Source organism: Oncorhynchus mykiss, chromosome 18 (assembly GCF_057628025.1).
Source record: "Oncorhynchus mykiss isolate SJ-2025 chromosome 18, ASM5762802v1, whole genome shotgun sequence".
NCBI classification, from domain to species: Eukaryota; Metazoa; Chordata; class Actinopteri; order Salmoniformes; family Salmonidae; genus Oncorhynchus; species Oncorhynchus mykiss.
Genome location: NC_143039.1, coordinates 5706774 through 5727500, shown reverse-complemented (window position 1 = coordinate 5727500; position 20727 = coordinate 5706774). Strand labels below are relative to the sequence as shown.

The 20727-nt window shown below is 45.5% G+C and overlaps 1 pseudogene across 1 annotated transcript in view; it reads left to right on the top strand.

Annotated features, from left to right (window-relative positions):
* The window catches only part of LOC149975360 (ras GTPase-activating protein 3-like), a 131228-nt pseudogene that overhangs the window by 98460 nt on the left and 12041 nt on the right, over positions 1 to 20727 (top strand). Inside the window, exons 16-19 of the transcript XR_016488226.1 lie at positions 769 to 924; positions 5499 to 5572; positions 7184 to 7290; positions 14295 to 14377. The product of XR_016488226.1 is annotated as a ras GTPase-activating protein 3-like (transcript). The remainder of the gene's footprint in view (positions 1 to 768; positions 925 to 5498; positions 5573 to 7183; positions 7291 to 14294; positions 14378 to 20727) is intronic.

The window sequence follows — 20727 nt, the reverse complement described above, 5'->3', positions numbered from 1 at the left end:
TTAGTATGTTGTGGTTAACAGTGTGTTAGTATGTTGTGGTTAACAGTGTGTTAGTATGTTGTGGGTCACAGTGTGTTAGTATGTTGTGGTTAACAGTGTGTTAGTATGTTGTGGGTCACAGTGTGTTAGTAGGTTGTGGTTCACAGTGTGTTAGTAGGTTGTGGGTCACAGTGTGTTAGTATGTTGTGGTTAACAGTGTGTTAGTATGTTGTGGGTCACAGTGTGTTAGTATGTTGTGGTTAACAGTGTGTTAGTATGTTGTGGGTCACAGTGTGTTAGTATGTTGTGGTTAACAGTGTGTTAGTATGTTGTGGTTAACAGTGTGTTAGTATGTTGTGTGTCGGTAGTGTGTTAGTATGTTGTGGGTCACAGTGTGTTAGTATGTTGTGGTTAACAGTGTGTTAGTATGTTGTGGTTAACAGTGTGTTAGTACATTGTTGTTAACAGTGTGTTAGCATGTTGTGGTTAACAGTGTGTTAGTATGTTGTGGTTAACAGTGTGTTAGTATGTTGTGGTTAACAGTGTGTTAGTATATTGTGGTTAACAGTGTGTTAGTATGTTGTGGGTAACAGTGTGTTAGTATGTTGTGGTTAACAGTGTGTTAGTATGTTGTGGTTAACAGTGTGTTAGTATGTTGTGGTTAACAGTGTGTTAGTATGTTGTGGTTAACAGTGTGTTAGTATGTTGTGGTTAACAGTATGTTAGTATGTTGTGTGTTAGTACGTTGTGGGTCGGTATTGTTCTAACCTTAGTCCGTCTCCTCCTCAGGACCCCGCCACGTCTCGGACCCTCACCCTCATCTCTAAGACCATCCAGACCCTGGGTAGCCTGGCCAAGTCCAAATCAGCTAGTTTTAAAGAGACTTACATGGCGGCCTTCTACGATTACTTCAACGAGCAGAAGTATGGCGACGCTGTGAAGAACGTGAGTCTCTGCTCTGCTCTGTGGCTGGGAGAATGAGAGTCTCTGCTCTGTGGCTGGGAGAATGAGAGTCTTTGCTCTGTGGCTGGGAGCTCTATAGTCCTGTTACTGTCCAGCCCCCAGTGATCAGAATGAGAGCTCTAAGGTTCTGGTACTGACCATCCCCCAGTGATCAGAATGAGAGCTCTAAGGTTCTGGTACTGACCATCCCCCAGTGATGAGACAGCCTATAGTGTGGATAGTCTTTGGGAGAAGGAGAGAGGAAGTTGATAGCGATTTAACAGACTTATGGCCAGGGGATAGAAGCGGTTTAGGAGTCTGTTTGTCTGAACCTTGATGCACCGGTACCGCCTGCAGGACAGGAGCAGGGAGAACAGTCCTTGTCTTATGGTCAGGGGATATAAGCGGTTTAGGAGTCTGTTTGTCTGAACCTTGATGCACCGGTACCGCCTGCAGGACAGGAGCGTGGAGAACAGTCATTGTCTTATGGCCAGGAGATAGAAGCGGTTTAGGAGTCTGTTTGTCTGAACCTTGATGCACCGGTACCGCCTGCAGGACAGGAGCAGGGAGAACAGTCCTTGTCTTATGGCCAGGGGATAGAAGCGGTTTAGGAGTCTGTTTGTCTGAACCTTGATGCACCGGTACCGCCTGCAGGACAGGAGCAGGGAGAACAGTCCTTGTCTTATGGCCAGGGGATAGAAGCGGTTTAGGAGTCTGTTTGTCTGAACCTTGATGCACCGGTACCGCCTGCAGGACAGGAGCAGGGAGAACAGTCCTTGTCTCGGGTGGCTGGAGGCTTTGGCGATTTTTCAGACACTGGCTGTACGTCCTGGATGTCTGGGAACTCATCCCCCAGCTCACCCCCAGCTCACCCCCCAGCTCACCCCCCAGCTCATCCCCAGCTCACCCCACAGCTCACCCCCCAGCTCACCCCCAGCTCATCCCCCAGCTCACCCCCCAGCTCACCCCCCAGCTCACCCCCCAGCTCACCCCCAGCTCATCCCCCCGCTCACCCCCAGCTCACCCCCCAGCTCACCCCCCAGCGCACCCCCCAGCTCACCCCCCAGCTCATCCCCCAGCTCACCACCCAGCTCACCCCCAGCGCAACCCCCAGCGCACCCCCCAGCGCACCCCCCAGCTCACCCCCCAGCGCACCCCCCAGCGCACCCCCCAGCTCACCCCACAGCTCACCCCCCAGCGCACCCCCCAGCGCACCCCCCAGCTCACCCCCCAGCTCATCCCCCAGCTCACCACCCAGCTCACCCCCCAGTGCAACCCCCAGCTCATCACTCTGTAGGGCCTTCCGGTCGAGAGCGGTGCAGTTACCATACCAGACGGTGATACAACCAGTGGTGCAGCTGTAAAAGTTGTAAAAGTTCCTGAAGAGAGAGGTTATTGTCCTGGCACCATACTGTCAGGGTCTCTGACCTCCTCCCTCCTCCCTATAGGCTGTCTCATTGTTGTCTGTGATCAGGCCTACCACCAGGTCTCTGACCTCCTCCCTATAGGCTGTCTCATCGTTGTCTGTGATCAGGCCTACCACCAGGTCTCCTCCCTCCACCCTATGGGCTGTCTCATCGCTGTCGGTGATCAGGCCCTACCACCAGGTCTCTGATCTCCTCCCTCCTCCCTATAGGCTGTCTCATCGTTGTCGGTGATCCGGCCTACCACCAGGTCTCTGATCTCCTCCCTCCTCCCTATAGGCTGTCTCATCGTTGTCGGTGATCCGGCCTACCACCAGGTCTCTGATCTCCTCCCTCCTCCCTATAGGCTGTCTCATCGCTGTCGGTGATCCGGCCTACCACCAGGTCTCTGATCTCCTCCCTCCTCCCTATAGGCTGTCTCCTCCCTGTCGGTGATCAGGCCCTACCACCAGGTCTCCTCCCTCCTCCCTATAGGCTGTCTCATCGCTGTCGGTGATCCGGCCCTACCACCAGGTCTCTGACCTCCTCCCTATAGGCTGTCTCATCGCTGTCGGTGATCAGGCCCTACCACCAGGTCTCCTCCCTCCTCCCTATAGGCTGTCTCATCGTTGTCAGTGATCAGGCCTACCACCAGGTCTCCTCCCTCCTCCCTATAGGCTGTCTCATCGCTGTCGGTGATCCGGCCCTACCACCAGGTCTCTGACCTCCTCCCTATAGGCTGTCTCATCGTTGTCGGTGATCAGGCCCTACCACCAGGTCTCTGACCTCCTCCCTCCTCCCTATAGGCTGTCTCATCGTTGTCGGTGATCCGGCCCTACCACCAGGTCTCCTCCCTCCTCCCTATAGGCCGTCTCATCGTTGTCGGTGATCAGGCCTACCACCAGGTCTCCTCCCTCCTCCCTATAGGCTGTCTCCTCCCTGTCGGTGATCAGGCCCTACCACCAGGTCTCTGACCTCCTCCCTATAGGCCGTCTCATCGTTGTCGGTGATCAGGCCCTACCACCAGGTCTCCTCCCTCCTCCCTATAGGCTGTCTCCTCCCTGTCGGTGATCAGGCCCTACCACCAGGTCTCTGACCTCCTCCCTATAGGCTGTCTCCTCCCTGTCGGTGATCAGGCCCTACCACCAGGTCTCTGACCTCCTCCCTATAGGCTGTCTCCTCCCTGTCGGTGATCAGGCCCTACCACCAGGTCTCTGACCTCCTCCCTATAGGCTGTCTCATCGCTGTCGGTGATCAGGCCCTACCACCAGGTCTCTGACCTCCTCCCTCCCCCCTATAGGCTGTCTCATCGTTGTCGGTGATCAGGCCCTACCACCAGGTCTCCTCCCTCCTCCCTATAGGCTGTCTCATTGTTGTCTGTGATCAGGCCCTACCACCAGGTCTCTGACCTCCTCCCTATAGGCTGTTTCATCGTTGTCGGTGATCAGGCCCTACCACCAGGTCTCCTCCCTCCTCCCTATAGGCTGTCTCCTCCCTATAGGCTGTCTCATCGCTGTCGGTGATCAGGCCCTACTACCAGGTCTCTGACCTCCTCCCTATAGGCTGTCTCATCGTTGTCGGTGATCAGGCCTACCACCAGGTCTCTGACCTCCTCCCTGTCGGTGATCAGGCCCTACCACCAGGTCTCTGACCTCCTCCCTATAGGCTGTCTCATTGTTGTCGGTGATCAGGCCTACCACCAGGTCTCTGACCTCCTCCCTATAGGCTGTCTCATCGCTGTCGGTGATCAGGCCCTACCACCAGGTCTCCTCCCTCCTCCCTATAGGCTGTCTCCTCCCTATAGGCTGTCTCATCGCTGTCGGTGATCAGGCCCTACCACCAGGTCTCTGACCTCCTCCCTATAGGCTGTCTCATCGTTGTCGGTGATCAGGCCTACCACCAGGTCTCTGACCTCCTCCCTCCTCCCTATAGGCTGTCTCATCGTTGTCGGTGATCCGGCCCTACCACCAGGTCTCCTCCCTCCTCCCTATAGGCTGTCTCATCGTTGTCGGTGATCCGGCCCTACCACCAGGTCTCTGACCTCCTCCCTATAGGCTGTCTCATCGTTGTCGGTGATCAGGCCTACCACCAGGTCTCCTCCCTCCTCCCTATAGGCTGTCTCATCGTTGTCGGTGATCAGGCCTACCACCAGGTCTCCTCCCTCCTCCCTATAGGCTGTCTCATCGTTGTTGGTGATCAGGCCTACCACCAGGTCTCTGACCTCCTCCCTATAGGCTGTCTCATCGTTGTCGGTGATCAGGCCCTACCACCAGGTCTCTGACCTCCTCCCTATAGGTTGTCTCATCGTTGTCGGTGATCAGGCCTACCACCAGGTCTCTGACCTCCTCCCTATAGGCTGTCTCATCGCTGTCGGTGATCAGGCCCTACCACCAGGTCTCTGACCTCCTCCCTATAGGCCGTCTCATCGCTGTCGGTGATCAGGCCCTACCACCAGGTCTCCTCCCTCCTCCCTATAGGCTGTCTCCTCCCTGTCGGTGATCAGGCCCTACCACCAGGTCTCTGACCTCCTCCCTATAGGCCGTCTCATCGTTGTCGGTGATCAGGCCCTACCACCAGGTCTCCTCCCTCCTCCCTATAGGCTGTCTCGTCGTTTTCGGTGATCAGGCCCTACCACCAGGTCTCTGACCTCCTCTCTATAGGCTGTCTCATCGTTGTCGGTGATCAGGCCCTACCACCAGGTCTCTGACCTCCTCCCTATAGGCTGTCTCATCGCTGTCGGTGATCAGGCCCTACCACCGTCGTGTCGTCCAGCATATTTGATGATGGAGTTGGAGTCGTGCATGGCCACACAGTTGTGGGTAAACAGGGGTTACAGGAAGGGGCTAAGCACACACCCCTGGGGGGCCCCCGTGTTGAGAGTCTGCGTGGCGGAGGTGATGTTGCCTAGGCTCTGGTCAGAAGTAGTGCACTACATAGTGAAAAGGGTGTGATTTGGCATAGGTAGCATAAGCGATTTCAGAGCGTTGGGCCAGTAGCCTGAAAGGTCACTGGTTCGAATCCCCGAGATGACTAGGTGAAAAATCTGCCGATGTGCCCTTGAGCAAGGCACGTAAACGCTAATTGCTATTGTAAGTCGCTCTGGATAAGAGAGTCTATTAAAATGACTAAAATGTAAAAATGTAAATTTGAGATGTGCCGTCTGTCTGTCTGTAGTTCCTGGACCTAATCTCGTCGTCAGGGAGATGGAACCAGAAGAGTATCGAGACTCCCATCATGCTGAAAGAGGGGTAAGAGAGAGAACACAGGGGGTAACACTGGGGGGGTTAGGGGTAAGAGAGAGAGAACACAGGGGGTAACACTGAGGGGGTTAGGGGTAAGAGAGAGAGAACACAGGGGGTAACACTGAGGGGGTTAGGGTTAAGAGAGAGAACACAGGGGAGAACACTGAGGGGGTTAGGGGTAAGAGAGAGAGAACACAGGGGGTAACGCTGAGGGGGTTAGGGGTAAGAGAGAGAGAACACAGGGGGTAACACTGAGGGGGTTAGGGGTAAGAGAGAGAGAACACAGGGGGTAACACTGAGGGGGTTAGGGGTAAGAGAGAGAACACAGGGGAGAACACTGAGGGGGTTAGGGGTAAGAGAGAGAGAACACAGGGGGTAACACTGAGGGGGTTAGGGGTAAGAGAGAGAGAACACAGGGGGTAACACTGAGGGGGTTAGGGGTAAGAGAGAGAGAACACAGGGGGTAACACTGAGGGGGTTAGGGGTAAGAGAGAGAGAACACAGGGGGTAACACTGAGGGGGTTAGGGGTAAGAGAGAGAACACAGGGGGTAACACTGAGGGGATTAGGGGTAAGAGAGAGAGAACACAGGGGGTAACACTGAGGGGGTTAGGGGTAAGAGAGAGAGAACACAGGGGGTAACACTGAGGGGGTTAGGGGTAAGAGAGAGAGAACACAGGGGGTAACACTGAGGGGGTTAGGGGTAAGAGAGAGAGAACACAGGGGGTTAGGGGTAAGAGAGAGAGAACACAGGGGTTAACACTGAGGGTGTTAGCGGTAAGAGAGAGAGAACACAAGGGGTAACACTGAGGGGATTAGGGGTAAGAGAGAGAACACAGGGGAGAACACTGAGGGGGTTAGGGGTAAGAGAGAGAACACAGGGGGTAACACTGAGGGGGTTAGGGGTAAGAGAGAGAGAACACAGGGGGTAACACTGAGGGGGTTAGGGGTAAGAGAGATAGAACACAGGTGGTAACACTGAGGGGGTTAGGGGTAAGAGAGAGAACACAGGGGGTAACACTGAGGGGGTTAGGGGTAAGAGAGAGAGAACACAGGGGGTAACACTGAGGGGGTTAGGGGTAAGAGAGAGAGAACACAGGGGGGGGTTTGGGGTAAGAGGGAGAGAACTAATCAACAATCTGCCCCAGACCCACTACTGAACCTATATAACCTGGTATCTCTACAGTAGTATTGGATCAGGCCCCAGACTCACTACTGAACCTATATAACCTGGTATCTCTACAGTGGTATTGGATCAGGCCCCAGACTCACTACTGAACCTATATAACCTGGTATCTCTACAGTAGTATTGGATCAGGCCCCAGACTCACTACTGAACCTATATAACCTGGTATCTCTACAGTGGTATTGGATCAGGCCCCAGACTCACTACTGAACCTATATAACCTGGTATCTCTACAGTGGTATTGGATCAGGCCCCAGACTCACTACTGAACCTATATAACCTGGTATCTCTACTGTAGTATTGGATCAGGCCCCAGACTCACTACTGCCTGTGCTTCACCTCGTGTGTTTCTCTGAAGACCTCTCAGTCTGATTATCTCTCCTGGCGATCTCTTCCTCCTTCAGTCAATCACTCATTTCTTCTTCTCTCCAGGTTCATGATCAAGCGAGCCCAGGGGAGGAACCGTTTTGGGATGAAGAACTTCAAGAAGAGGTGGTTTCGCCTCACTAACCATGAGTTTACCTACCACAAAACCAAAGGTAACTGCTGGAGGTTTGTGGGGGCTCTTCTACGGGTTGTCAGGCCTGGTTCTACGTCTGGTCTGTCTGTGTGCTCAAGATCTCGTTAGATGGTATCCACCGTGTGTTATAGAGGTGTAGTTAGATGGTATCCACTATGTGTTATTGAAGTGTAGTTAGATGGTATCCACTATGTGTTATTGAAGTGTAGTTAGATGGTATATATTATGTGTTATAGAGGTGTAGTTAGATGGTATCCACTGTGTGTTATAGAGGTTTAGTTAGATGGTATCCACTATGTGTTATAGAGGTGTAGTTAGATGGTATCCACTATGTGTTATAGAGGTGTAGTTAGATGGTATCTACCATGTGTTATAGAGGTGTAGTTAGATGGTATCCACTATGTGTTATAGAGGTGTAGTTAGATGGTATCTACTATGTGTTATAGAGGTGTAGTTAGATGGTATCCACTATGTGTTATAGAGGTGTAGTTAGATGGTATCCACCGTGTGTTATAGAGGTGTAGTTAGATGGTATCCACCATGTGTTATAGAGGTGTAGTTAGATGGTATCCACTGTGTGTTATAGAGGTATAGTTAGATGGTATCCACTATGTGTTATAGAGGTGTAGTTAGATGGTATCCACTGTGTGTTATAGAGGTGTAGTTAGATGGTATCCACTGTGTGTTATAGAGGTGTAGTTAGATGGTATCCACTGTGTGTTGTAGAGGTATAGTTAGATGGTATCCACTATGTGTTATAGAGGTGTAGTTAGATGGTATCCACTGTGTGTTATAGAGGTGTAGTTAGATGGTATCCACTGTGTGTTATAGAGGTGTAGTTAGATGGTATCCACTGTGTGTTATAGAGGTGTAGTTAGATGGTATCCACTATGTGTTATAGAGGTGTAGTTAGATGGTATCCACTATGTGTTATAGAGGTGTAGTTAGATGGTATCCACTATGTGTTATAGAGGCGTAGTTAGATGGTATCCACTATGTGTTATAGAGGTGTAGTTAGATGGTATCCACTATGTGTTATTGAAGTGTAGTTAGATGGTATATATTATGTGTTATAGAGGTGTAGTTAGATGGTATCCACTGTGTGTTATAGAGGTTTAGTTAGATGGTATCCACTATGTGTTATAGAGGTGTAGTTAGATGGTATCCACTATGTGTTATAGAGGTGTAGTTAGATGGTATCTACCATGTGTTATAGAGGTGTAGTTAGATGGTATCCACTATGTGTTATAGAGGTGTAGTTAGATGGTATCTACTATGTGTTATAGAGGTGTAGTTAGATGGTATCCACTATGTGTTATAGAGGTGTAGTTAGATGGTATCCACCGTGTGTTATAGAGGTGTAGTTAGATGGTATCCACCATGTGTTATAGAGGTGTAGTTAGATGGTATCCACTGTGTGTTATAGAGGTATAGTTAGATGGTATCCACTATGTGTTATAGAGGTGTAGTTAGATGGTATCCACTGTGTGTTATAGAGGTGTAGTTAGATGGTATCCACTGTGTGTTATAGAGGTGTAGTTAGATGGTATCCACTGTGTGTTATAGAGGTATAGTTAGATGGTATCCACTATGTGTTATAGAGGTGTAGTTAGATGGTATCCACTGTGTGTTATAGAGGTGTAGTTAGATGGTATCCACTGTGTGTTATAGAGGTGTAGTTAGATGGTATCCACTATGTGTTATTGAAGTGTAGTTAGATGGTATATATTATGTGTTATAGAGGTGTAGTTAGATGGTATCCACTGTGTGTTATAGAGGTTTAGTTAGATGGTATCCACTATGTGTTATAGAGGTGTAGTTAGATGGTATCCACTATGTGTTATAGAGGTGTAGTTAGATGGTATCTACCATGTGTTATAGAGGTGTAGTTAGATGGTATCCACTATGTGTTATAGAGGTGTAGTTAGATGGTATCTACTATGTGTTATAGAGGTGTAGTTAGATGGTATCCACTATGTGTTATAGAGGTGTAGTTAGATGGTATCCACCGTGTGTTATAGAGGTGTAGTTAGATGGTATCCACCATGTGTTATAGAGGTGTAGTTAGATGGTATCCACTGTGTGTTATAGAGGTATAGTTAGATGGTATCCACTATGTGTTATAGAGGTGTAGTTAGATGGTATCCACTGTGTGTTATAGAGGTGTAGTTAGATGGTATCCACTGTGTGTTATAGAGGTGTAGTTAGATGGTATCCACTGTGTGTTATAGAGGTATAGTTAGATGGTATCCACTATGTGTTATAGAGGTGTAGTTAGATGGTATCCACTGTGTGTTATAGAGGTGTAGTTAGATGGTATCCACTGTGTGTTATAGAGGTGTAGTTAGATGGTATCCACTGTGTGTTATAGAGGTGTAGTTAGATGGTATCCACTATGTGTTATAGAGGTGTAGTTAGATGGTATCCACTATGTGTTATAGAGGTGTAGTTAGATGGTATCCACTATGTGTTATAGAGGCGTAGTTAGATGGTATCCACTATGTGTTATAGAGGTGTAGTTAGATGGTATATACTATGTGTTATAGAGGTGTAGTTAGAGGGTATCTACTATGTGTTATAGAGGTGTAGTTAAATGGTATCTACTATGTGTTATAGAGGTGTAGTTAGATGGTATCTGCTATGTGTTATAGAGGTGTAGTTAGATGGTATCCACTATGTGTTATAGAGGTGTAGTTAGATGGTATCCACCGTGTGTTTTAGAGGTGTAGTTAGATGGTATCCACTATGTGTTATAGAGGTGTAGTTAGATGGTATCCACTATGTGTTATAGAGGTGTAGTTAGATGGTATCCACTATGTGTTATATAGGTGTAGTTAAATGGTACCCACTATGTGATAGAGATGACAGTGTGCAGTATGTGGGAGATTGCAGTGTGCAGTAGGTTTGAGAAGGTACTTTTCTCCAGTAGTTTTCCAGGTGTAGCCAGCCTACTTTTCTCCAGTCCTTTTCCAGGTGTAGCCAGTCTACTGTTCTCCAGTCCTTTTCCAGGTGTAGCCAGCCTACTTTTCTCCAGTACTTTTCCAGGTGTAGCCAGCCTACTGTTCTCCAGTCCTTTTCCAGGTGTAGCCAGCCTACTGTTCTCCAGTCCTTTTCCAGGTGTAGCCAGCCTACTGTTCTCCAGTCCTTTTCCAGGTGTAGCCAGTCTACTGTTCTCCAGTCCTTTTCCAGGTGTAGCCAGCCTACTGTTCTCCAGTCCTTTTCCAGGTGTAGCCAGTCTACTGTTCTCCAGTCCTTTTCCAGGTGTAGCCAGCCTATTGTTCTCCAGTAGTTTTCCAGGTGTAGCCAGCCTACTGTTCTCCAGTCCTTTTCCAGGTGTAGCCAGCCTACTGTTCTCCAGTCCTTTTCCAGGTGTAGCCAGTCTACTGTTCTCCAGTCATTTTCCAGGTGTAGCCAGCCTACTGTTCTCCAGTCCTTTTCCAGGTGTAGCCAGCCTACTGTTCTCCAGTCCTTTTCCAGGTTTAACCAGCCTACTGTTCTCCAGTCCTTTTCCAGGTGTAGCCAGCCTACTGTTCTCCAGTCCTTTTCCAGGTGTAGCCAGCCTACTGTTCTCCAGTCCTTTTCCAGGTGTAGCCAGCCTACTGTTCTCCAGTCCTTTTCCAGGTGTAGTCAGCCTACTGTTCTCCAGTAAAGTGTAAGATGAACTTTTAAGCAAAACATCAGTCAATGTAGCTGACTACATTCTTTCTATGGTAAACATTAGAATAAGATAAGATAAGATGACCATGCATCGTTTTTTGCTAAACAAACAAAAAATACCTTGTTTTTCATTATCAGCTCATTTACTGGCTACCAACCACATAGCGTTCTGTTGTCATCTGATGAAACTGAAGCTATTTTCTGCAGAATGTGTTGCAGTAATATCCTGTGTATTTCTCTCGTTGTGCTATTTACAAACAAACACATGACTGGCTCAAATGCTTTGAGGAACTATGATAATCTTCATAATGTGAGATAATGTGAGTTAATGTGGGATAATGTGAGATAATGTGGGATAATGTGAATTGATGTGAGATCATGTGAGATCATGTGGGATAATGCGGAATAATGTATGATACCGTGAGATAATGTGGGATAATGTGGCTGGCTCAAATGTTTTGAGGGACTATGATAATCTTCATTATGTGCGATAATGTGCGATAATGTGAGATAATCTTCATAATGTGAGATAATGTAGATAATGTGGCTAATGTGAAATAATGTGAGATAATCTTCATAATGTGAGATAATCTTCATAATGAGAGATAATGTGAGATAATCTTCATAATGAGAGATAATGTGAGGTAATGTGAGATAATGTGAGATAATCTTCATAATGTGAGATAATGTGAGATAATCTTCATAATGAGAGATAATGTGGGGTAATGTGAGATAATGTGCGATAATCTTCATAATGTGAGATAATGTGAGATAATCTTCATAATGTGAGATAATGTGACCCGGGGAAATTAACAACGCTTTATCTCCTAACGTGTTTTGCACAAGTTGACGGCAGGTTCTTACTTAAAAAAGGTAGCAAAAATATTAAAATGTATTGAAAAACTTTGAAGAAATAGTTTTCAATGGTATTGACAGTATTTAAAAACCAACCTGTGGCTACTTCCAAATACCTCGTGTGTCACGACTTCCGCCGAAGTCGGCCCTTCTCCTTGTTCGGCGCCGGCCTTCTAGTCACCACGATCCATGTTTCAGTCGACCCTTCTCCCTGTTCGGGTGGTCGACGTCGCCGGCCTTCTAGTCACCACGATCCATGTTTCAGTCGACCCTTCTCCCTGTTCGGGTGGTCGACGTCGCCGGCCTTCTAGTCACCACGATCCATGTTTCAGTCGACCCTTCTCCCTGTTCGGGTGGTCGACGTCGCCGGCCTTCTAGTCACCACGATCCATGTTTCAGTCGACCCTTCTCCCTGTTCGGGTGGTCGACGTCGCCGGCCTTCTAGTCACCACGATCCATGTTTCAGTCGACCCTTCTCCCTGTTCGGGTGGTCGACGTCGCCGGCCTTCTAGTCACCACCGATCCATGTTTCAGTCGGCCCTTCTCCCTGTTCGGGTGGCGTTTGGTGATCGACGTCGCCGGCCTTCTAGTCACCACGATCCATGTTTCAGTTTAGTTTTGTTTTGTCTGTGTTACACACACCTGGTTTCAATCCCCATATCATGTTCCTTATTTAACCCTCTGGCATACATTTCTGTCCTGTCCGTGATTGTTGGAGTCTTACTGGTTGTTGTAGGATTTAGTGTGTATGTATTTTCCTAGTCTTGACTTTTGTGAGTAAACTCTGTTGTGTTGCTCAAACCTGTGTCCTGCGCCTGACTCCGCCTACATATCTGCACCCAATCGCTGACATCGTGTGGTAACCTATTTCCAAATACCCCCCCGTGTGGTAAACCGTGGGGTGTTGGGGCTATGTCTAAAAATACCCCCCTGTGTGGTAAACCGTTGGGTGTTGGGGCTATTTCCAAATACCCCCCCTGTGTGGTAAACAGTGGGGTGTTGGGGCTATTTCCAAATACCCCCCCCCCCCCCTGTGTGGTAAACCGTGGGGTGTTGGGGCTATTTCCAAATACCCCCCCCCCCCCAGCTGTGTGGTAAACCGATGGGTGTTGGGGCTATTTCCAACTACCCCCCCGTGTGGTAAACCGTGGGGTGTTGGGGCTATTTCAAAATACCCCCCCCGTGTGGTAAACCGATGGGTATTGGGGCTATTTCCAAATACCCCCCCCCCCGTGTGGTAAACGGTGGGCTGTTGGGTTGAGTTTGCAGAGATGAACACAGAGACGGGGAGTTTCTAGTCAGAAAACCCGACTTTACTTGGAAACAAAATAAACATAACAACAAAATAACTGAGGTTCGGCTCGGTCCTTCTTCTCAGACTCTGCGCCGTGTCTGTCTCTCGCGGGGGTGCCATGGTGCTCCCTTTATGTGGCCTGCACGGCTGGTTGGCATGCTCCCCTAATTTCCTCTACTTGGAGCCATCAGCGTCGGGGTACCCAGCCTGTGTACTCCCAGCAGAGGGAGCCAACGTTGGGGCAGTATGAAAATTATAGTGGGTCAAGCGTGTCGTGTGTGGTGGAGATTCTAGCCTTTCAAAGCGCTTCATGATGACAGAAGTCGGTGCTCCAGGGCGATAGTCACTTAGTTCAGCTTTCTTGGGTACAGGAACAATGGTGGCCATCTTGAAGCAAGTGGGGACAGCAGACTGGGATAGGGAGAGGTTGAAAATGTCGGTAAACACTCCAGCCAGTTGGTCTGCACATGGTCTGAAAACGCGGCTTGGGATGAAGCCCGGGCCGACAGCATTGCGAGGGTTAACACGCTTGAATGTCCTACTCACGTCGGCTACAGAGATCTGGAGCCTAAAAATAACATTTGATTTGATTCGGTCCTCGTGAGCAGCGGGGGCCCACGTCGGTGGCTGTGAGTTGTTTTCCTCGAAGGGTGTGATAAAGGTGTTCAGCTTGTCTGGCGGTGAGGCGTCTGTGTCCGCGACTTGGCTCGTTTTTCCTCTATAATCCAGGACTTTCTGGAGTCCCTGACAACTCCACTTTGACCCTATAATATATCTTTGCCTGTTTGATTGTCTGTTTGTACTCGTCCATGTTTCCAGTCCCTCACCGTGGTTAAATGCGGTGGTTTGCGCTGCCATCTGGTTTTGGGTTCTAATGGTCACAGTAGGAACAACATCCTCTATTTTATTTAACCTTTATTTAACTAATCAAGTCAGTTACGAACAAATTCTTATTTACAATGACGGCCCTATGGAACTCCCGATCACGGCCGGTTGTGATACAGCCCGGGATCGAACCCTGGGTCTGTAGTGACGCCTCTAGCACGGCCAAAGACAGAGTCAGTGTTTTTTGTTGATTCATCGTGTTAATGATTAACTTTGTGAACAGGAATCAAAGCTGAGCTGCAATGGGAGAAAACCACCCAATACACACGCACACGCGCACACACACATAGCTGTTTGTTCTGGTGTCTGATGCAGTACCTTGTTTTCTCCAGGTGAGGGCGCTCTCTGCAGAATCCCCATAGAGAACATCCTGGCTGTAGAGAGACTGGAGGAAGAGTCATTCAAGATGAAGAACGTAAGAATACAAACCATCAAACACCAACTACCAAACACCAACTACCAAACACCAAATGCCAAACACCAACTACCAACTACCAAACACCAACTACCAAACACCAACTACCAAACACCAACTGCCAAACACCAAACACCAACTGCCAAACACCAACTACCAAACACCAACTACCAAACACCAACTACCAAACACCAACTACCAAACACCAACTGCCAAACACCAACTGCCAAACACTAACTACCAAACACCAACTGCCAAACACCAACTACCAAACACCAACTGCCAAACACCAACTGCCAAACACTAACTACCAAACACTAACTACCAAACACCAACTGCCAAACACCAACTACCAAACACCAACTGCCAAACACCAACTGCCAAACACTAACTACCAAACACTAACTACCAAACACCAACTGCCAAACACCAACTACCAAACACCAACTGCCAAACACCAACTACCAAACACTAACTACCAAACACTAACTACCAAACACCAACTGCCAAACACCAACTACCAGGGTATTAATTGACGTTATGATCCTAAACAGCTTAGCGGTCCAGAGTCCAGAGTCTAGACAGTATTGATTGTTATGAGTTTCTAAACAACTTAGTGATCCAGAGTCCAGACTCTAGATAGTATTGACTGTTATGAGTCTAAACACCTTAGCAGTCCAGACTCTAGATAGTATTGACTGTTATGAGTCTAAACACCTTAGCGGTCCAGAGTCCAGACTCTAGATAGTATTGACTGTTATGAGTCTAAACAACTTAACAGTCCAGACTCTAGATAGTATTGACTGTTATGAGTCTAAACAACTTAGTGGTCCAGACTCTAGATAGTATTGACTGTTATGAGTCTAAACAACTTAGCGGTCCAGAGTCCAGACTCTAGATAGTATTGACTGTTATGAGTCTAAACAACTTAGTGATCCAGACTCTAGATAGTATTGACTGTTATGAATCTAAACACCTTAGTGATCCAGACTCTAGATAGTATTGACTGTTATGAATCTAAACACCTTAGTGATCCAGACTCTAGATAGTATTGACTGTTATGAATCTAAACACCTTAGTGATCCAGACTCTAGATAGTATTGACTGTTATGAATCTAAACACCTTAGTGATCCAGACTCTAGATAGTATTAACTGTTATGAGTCTAAACAACTTAGTGATCCAGACTCTAGATAGTATTGACTGTTATGAATCTAAACACCTTAGTGATCCAGACTCTAGATAGTATTGACTGTTATGAGTCTAAACAACTTAGTGATCCAGACTCTAGATAGTATTGACTGTTATGAGTCTAAACAACTTAGTGATCCACCGTCCAGAGTCTAGATAGTATTGACTGTTATGAGTCTAAACAACTTAGCGGTCCAGACTCTAGATAGTATTGACTGTTATGAGTCTAAACAACTTAGCGGTCCAGACTCTAGATAGTATTGACTGTTATGAGTCTAAACAACTTAGCAGTCTAGACTCTAGATAGTATTGACTGTTATGAGTCTAAACAACTTAGCAGTCTAGACTCTAGATAGTATTGACTGTTATGAGTCTAAACAACTTAGCGGTCCAGACTCTAGATAGTATTGACTGTTATGAGTCTAAACAACTTAGCAGTCTAGACTCTAGATAGTATTGACTGTTATGTGTCTAAACAACTTAGCAGTCCAGACTCTAGACTCTAGATAGTATTGACTGTTATGAGTCTAAACAACTTAGCGGTCCAGAGTCCAGACTCTAGATAGTATTGACTGTTATGAGTCTAAACAACTTAGCGGTCCAGACTCTAGATAGTATTGACTGTTATGAGTCTAAACAACTTAGCAGTCCAGACTCTAGATAGTATTGACTGTTATGAGTCTAAACAACTTAGCGGTCCAGAGTCCAGACTCTAGATAGTATTGACTGTTATGAGTCTAAACAACTTAGTGATCCAGAGTCCAGAGTCTAGATAGTATTGACTGTTATGAGTCTAAACAACTTAGCGGTCCAGACTCTAGATAGTATTGACTGTTATGAGTCTAAACAACTTAGTGATCCAGACTCTAGATAGTATTGACTGTTATGAGTCTAAACAACTTAGTGATCCAGAGTCTAGATAGTATTGACTGTTATGAGTCTAAACAACTTAGCAGTCCAGAGTCCAGACTCTAGATAGTATTGACTGTTATGAGTCTAAACAACTTAGTGGTCCAGACTCTAGATAGTATTGACTGTTATGAGTCTAAACAACTTAGCAGTCCAGAGTCCAGACTCTAGATAGTATTGACTGTTATGAGTCTAAACAACTTAGCGGTCCAGACTCTAGATAGTATTGACTGTTATGAGTCTAAACAACTTAGCAGTCCAGACTCTAGATAGTATTGACTGTTATGAGTCTAAACAACTTAGCGGTCCAGAGTCTAGATAGTATTGACTGTTATGAGTCTAAACAACTTAGCAGTCTAGACTCTAGATAGTATTGACTGTTATGAGTCTAAACAACTTAGCAGTCTAGACTCTAGATAGTATTGACTGTTATGAGTCTAAACAACTTAGCGGTCCAGACTCTAGATAGTATTGACTGTTATGAGTCTAAACAACTTAGCAGTCTAGACTCTAGATAGTATTGACTGTTATGTGTCTAAACAACTTAGCAGTCCAGACTCTAGACTCTAGATAGTATTGACTGTTATGAGTCTAAACAACTTAGCGGTCCAGAGTCCAGACTCTAGATAGTATTGACTGTTATGAGTCTAAACAACTTAGCGGTCCAGACTCTAGATAGTATTGACTGTTATGAGTCTAAACAACTTAGCAGTCCAGACTCTAGATAGTATTGACTGTTATGAGTCTAAACAACTTAGCGGTCCAGAGTCCAGACTCTAGATAGTATTGACTGTTATGAGTCTAAACAACTTAGTGATCCAGAGTCCAGAGTCTAGATAGTATTGACTGTTATGAGTCTAAACAACTTAGCGGTCCAGACTCTAGATAGTATTGACTGTTATGAGTCTAAACAACTTAGTGATCCAGACTCTAGATAGTATTGACTGTTATGAGTCTAAACAACTTAGTGATCCAGAGTCTAGATAGTATTGACTGTTATGAGTCTAAACAACTTAGCAGTCCAGAGTCCAGACTCTAGATAGTATTGACTGTTATGAGTCTAAACAACTTAGTGGTCCAGACTCTAGATAGTATTGACTGTTATGAGTCTAAACAACTTAGCAGTCCAGAGTCCAGACTCTAGATAGTATTGACTGTTATGAGTCTAAACAACTTAGCGGTCCAGACTCTAGATAGTATTGACTGTTATGAGTCTAAACAACTTAGCAGTCCAGACTCTAGATAGTATTGACTGTTATGAGTCTAAACAACTTAGCGGTCCAGAGTCTAGATAGTATTGACTGTTATGAGTCTAAACAACTTAGTGATCCAGACTCTAGATAGTATTGACTGTTATGAGTCTAAACAACTTAGCAGTCCAGACTCTAGATAGTATTGACTGTTATGAGTCTAAACAACTTAGTGATCCAGACTCTAGATAGTATTGACTGTTATGAGTCTAAACACCTTAGCAGTCCAGACTCTAGATAGTATTGACTGTTATGAGTCTAAACACCTTAGCGGTCCAGAGTCCAGACTCTAGATAGTATTGACTGTTATGAGTCTAAACAACTTAACAGTCCAGACTCTAGATAGTATTGACTGTTATGAGTCTAAACAACTTAGTGGTCCAGACTCTAGATAGTATTGACTGTTATGAGTCTAAACAACTTAGCGGTCCAGAGTCCAGACTCTAGATAGTATTGACTGTTATGAGTCTAAACAACTTAGTGATCCAGACTCTAGATAGTATTGACTGTTATGAATCTAAACACCTTAGTGATCCAGACTCTAGATAGTATTGACTGTTATGAATCTAAACACCTTAGTGATCCAGACTCTAGATAGTATTGACTGTTATGAATCTAAACAACTTAGTGATCCAGACTCTAGATAGTATTGACTGTTATGAGTCTAAACAACTTAGCAGTCCAGACTCTAGATAGTATTGACTGTTATGAGTCTAAACAACTTAGCGGTCCAGAGTCCAGACTCTAGATAGTATTGACTGTTATGAGTCTAAACAACTTAGTGATCCAGAGTCCAGAGTCTAGATAGTATTGACTGTTATGAGTCTAAACAACTTAGCGGTCCAGACTCTAGATAGTATTGACTGTTATGAGTCTAAACAACTTAGTGATCCAGACTCTAGATAGTATTGACTGTTATGAGTCTAAACAACTTAGTGATCCAGAGTCTAGATAGTATTGACTGTTATGAGTCTAAACAACTTAGCAGTCCAGAGTCCAGACTCTAGATAGTATTGACTGTTATGAGTCTAAACAACTTAGTGGTCCAGACTCTAGATAGTATTGACTGTTATGAGTCTAAACAACTTAGCAGTCCAGAGTCCAGACTCTAGATAGTATTGACTGTTATGAGTCTAAACAACTTAGCGGTCCAGACTCTAGATAGTATTGACTGTTATGAGTCTAAACAACTTAGCAGTCCAGACTCTAGATAGTATTGACTGTTATGAGTCTAAACAACTTAGCGGTCCAGAGTCTAGATAGTATTGACTGTTATGAGTCTAAACAACTTAGTGATCCAGACTCTAGATAGTATTGACTGTTATGAGTCTAAACAACTTAGCAGTCCAGACTCTAGATAGTATTGACTGTTATGAGTCTAAACAACTTAGTGATCCAGACTCTAGATAGTATTGACTGTTATGAGTCTAAACACCTTAGCAGTCCAGACTCTAGATAGTATTGACTGTTATGAGTCTAAACACCTTAGCGGTCCAGAGTCCAGACTCTAGATAGTATTGACTGTTATGAGTCTAAACAACTTAACAGTCCAGACTCTAGATAGTATTGACTGTTATGAGTCTAAACAACTTAGTGGTCCAGACTCTAGATAGTATTGACTGTTATGAGTCTAAACAACTTAGCGGTCCAGAGTCCAGACTCTAGATAGTATTGACTGTTATGAGTCTAAACAACTTAGTGATCCAGACTCTAGATAGTATTGACTGTTATGAATCTAAACACCTTAGTGATCCAGACTCTAGATAGTATTGACTGTTATGAATCTAAACACCTTAGTGATCCAGACTCTAGATAGTATTGACTGTTATGAATCTAAACACCTTAGTGATCCAGACTCTAGATAGTATTGACTGTTATGAATCTAAACACCTTAGTGATCCAGACTCTAGATAGTATTGACTGTTATGAGTCTAAACAACTTAGTGATCCAGACTCTAGATAGTATTGACTGTTATGAATCTAAACACCTTAGTGATCCAGACTCTAGATAGTATTGACTGTTATGAGTCTAAACAACTTAGTGATCCAGACTCTAGATAGTATTGACTGTTATGAGTCTAAACAACTTAGTGATCCAGAGTCCAGAGTCTAGATAGTATTGACTGTTATGAGTCTAAACAACTTAGCGGTCCAGACTCTAGATAGTATTGACTGTTATGAGTCTAAACAACTTAGCGGTCCAGACTCTAGATAGTATTGACTGTTATGAGTCTAAACAACTTAGCAGTCTAGACTCTAGATAGTATTGACTGTTATGAGTCTAAACAACTTAGCAGTCTAGACTCTAGATAGTATTGACTGTTATGAGTCTAAACAACTTAGCGGTCCAGACTCTAGATAGTATTGACTGTTATGAGTCTAAACAACTTAGCAGTCTAGACTCTAGATAGTATTGACTGTTATGTGTCTAAACAACTTAGCAGTCCAGACTCTAGACTCTAGATAGTATTGACTGTTATGAGTCTAAACAACTTAGCGGTCCAGAGTCCAGACTCTAGATAGTATTGACTGTTATGAGTCTAAACAACTTAGCGGTCCAGACTCTAGATAGTATTGACTGTTATGAGTCTAAACAACTTAGCAGTCCAGACTCTAGATAGTATTGACTGTTATGAGTCTAAACAACTTAGCGGTCCAGAGTCCAGACTCTAGATAGTATTGACTGTTATGAGTCTAAACAACTTAGTGATCCAGAGTCCAGAGTCTAGATAGTATTGACTGTTATGAGTCTAAACAACTTAGCGGTCCAGACTCTAGATAGTATTGACTGTTATGAGTCTAAACAACTTAGTGATCCAGACTCTAGATAGTATTGACTGTTATGAGTCTAAACAACTTAGTGATCCAGAGTCTAGATAGTATTGACTGTTATGAGTCTAAACAACTTAGCAGTCCAGAGTCCAGACAATAAATAGTATTGACTGTTATGAGTCTAAACAACTTAGTGGTCCAGACTCTAGATAGTATTGACTGTTATGAG